We start from the raw sequence: 2,500 nt of genomic DNA on the forward strand, positions 1-2,500 counted from the left end.
AGCGCGCCGGCACACGACCGACGAAGCCGGCGCGCGCGCGCCACGGAAAGCCCCGGCCCGGGCGCGGCCCGACACGCGTCGTCTCGCGCGGGCCCGGAGACGGCCCCCCGGGGCGACGGCCCGGGACGACGGCCCGGCGGGCAGCCGGGCGGCGCGGCACGGTGCCGCGCCGCGCCACCCGGGGCGCGGCGGGGGCTCGGGGAAGAGGAGAAGGAGGCGGCGGCGGCGGCGGCGGGGAGGACACCCCCCCCCCGCCTCCCCGGCGCGCACGCGCGCGCGGGCGGCAGCACGGCACGGCACCGCCGCGGCACCCACCCGCAGACAGCCGCCCGCGCGGGACGCCGGGGGTGGGCGAGAGGACCGCGCCTCCGCCCCCCCCTCGCTCGCTCTTCCCCACCGCCGCGACCGGGCCCGGCCGGCCCGACGCACCCTGGCGGCCCCCGGCGGGACGAGCTCCGCCCAGCGGGCGCTCCGGGAGCGGGGAGCTTCGGAGCGCTCCCCGAGTCTCCACTTAGGGGGACGAAGGCCCGCGCGGCCGACCGCGGCGCCGGGAGGCGGGCAAACCGCTCTCCGGCCCGGGGCCGCCGCACGCGGGGCCTGCGAGGCACCCCAGCCGCGCCGCTGCGGCCCGCCGCCCGGACGAGGGCGGCGGCGGCGCAGCCGGCGATTGATCGTCAAGCGACGCTCAGACAGGCGTAGCCCCGGGAGGAACCCGGGGCCGCAAGTGCGTTCGAAGTGTCGATGATCAATGTGTCCTGCAATTCACATTAATTCTCGCAGCTAGCTGCGTTCTTCATCGACGCACGAGCCGAGTGATCCACCGCTAAGAGTTGTCTGCCTTTCGGCACCGCCCCGCGCGCGCGGGGGGGCCGGGACCGCGCGCCAAACGCGGCCCCTTTCTCCTCGCTGAGGGAGGCCCACCGCCCGCCCGCCCGCCCCCGCCCGCCCGCGCGGAGGGGACGCCACGCGGCGCGACGGAGAGGCCTCGCGCCTCGGCTCACCGTACCGGAGCACACACACGACACGGGACGGGACGGCGGGGGCAACGAAGCCCCGCCAACGGCGAGGGCGGGGAGCCCGCGCTCCCGGCCGACGACCTGGCAAACACGCACCTCGCTCGCTTCCGAGGCAGACCAGGCGCCCGGGCTCGGCCCGGCCCCCGCAGGGCCTCCCCCCGCACGGAGGCAGCGGCGCACGCCCGGCCGCGCCGCCCGGCCGCCTGCCTGCCTCGCTCGGCACACGGACGGCCGCTGCTGCGCCTGCTGCTGCTGCAGCAAGCTGCCGGGCAGCGGCGGGGCGCCCCGCCGGCCCCGCGCGCGCCTCCGCGCAGGCTGCTAACGCCGCGCTACGACAGCCCGCCGGCTCCGCCGGCGGCTCCGCGGCCCCGCCGGAGGCGGCGAGCGCCAGGGCCCGAGCCAGCGCGGCGACGCCGCGGCCCGCGGCCCACCGGACGGCGCCCACCCGCCGCGCCCAAACGGCTGCCCCTCCCGGCACCGCCGCCGCCGCTTCCCGCCTCCGGCCCTTCCGCCGGCACGCGCCAGGGCGGAAGGCAGACGGCGCGCTAAGCCGGGGGCGCCGCCCGCTCTCCCCGTTTCCACGCGGAGACCGGGAGTGGGACGCCCCCGGCCGCACGCCCGCCCGCCCACCCGCCCGGCGCGGCCGGGGAAGGGCGAAGGGGGGGGAGCGGCGGGCAGGGCCCGGGCCGGGGGAGCCGCGGCGGGCGGCGGGCGCTTGCCCGGCCGACCGGCGGGCCGAGCGGCACCGACGCCGCTCGGCCGGCTTGCCGCCCCCCCCCCCCCCGCCGCCGGCGGGAGGCCGCCGAGCGGCTCGCCGGGGCGGAGAGGGAGCGGGGGCGCGGCGCGGCGCAGCGCCGCGACGGAGGCGCGGCGGCCCGGCGGCCGCCCGGCGGGCCCCCACCGCGGGGACTCGCCCGTCTCGAGGCAGGCAGGCAGGCCGGCCCAAGGGCCGACCGCGCGCCGCGGTCTCTCTGCCGAGACCGGACCGCGGAGAGGGGGGGGCAGTGGGACCCCCTCCCCAGCACGGCGGCTCGCCGCGGGACGAGCACGGGCGGCGCGCACCAGCCAGGGGCTTACGGGGAGCAACTCCCGCCCCTTCCAGGCCACCGCCCGGCCCGCCCCCCGCGGCGCTCGCATCGAGCCGCCCGAGTCTTTAAACCTCCGCCCGGCCTCTCCGCGGCCTTCGGCCCCCGGCCCCGCCGAGGGAGGGCCGCGGAAGCGCGGACGCTAGGTACCTGGCCCTGGGGTGAGGGAAACGACCTGCAGGCCCCGCGGGGGTGCCTCCCCCGCTGCCGCCCTCGGGAGAGCGTCCGCCCGCGGGGGCGCGCCCGGCATCCGCCGCCACCACCACCCCCTCCTCCTTCCCGGGGCCCGGGGTTTCCCTCAGTTAGCCCGGCGCTGCGCCCAAGGAGGAGAGCCGTGGCTCGGGCCGCCCGCCGGCGCGGGACGGGAACCCGGCGGAGCCTCGCCCGCCGAAGGCGGCG

General features: G+C 81.5%; 1 non-coding gene across 1 annotated transcript; it reads right to left on the bottom strand.

The window, feature by feature from the left end:
- Positions 1–679: 679 nt before the first annotated feature.
- On the bottom strand, positions 680–832 carry LOC132321317 (5.8S ribosomal RNA). The gene has a single exon (XR_009484770.1). It is a non-coding gene; the product is annotated as a 5.8S ribosomal RNA (ribosomal RNA).
- Between the last annotated feature and the right edge of the window lie 1,668 nt (positions 833–2,500).

This window comes from Gavia stellata, unplaced genomic scaffold (assembly GCF_030936135.1).
Source record: "Gavia stellata isolate bGavSte3 unplaced genomic scaffold, bGavSte3.hap2 HAP2_SCAFFOLD_1162, whole genome shotgun sequence".
Lineage (NCBI taxonomy): Eukaryota > Metazoa > Chordata > Aves > Gaviiformes > Gaviidae > Gavia > Gavia stellata.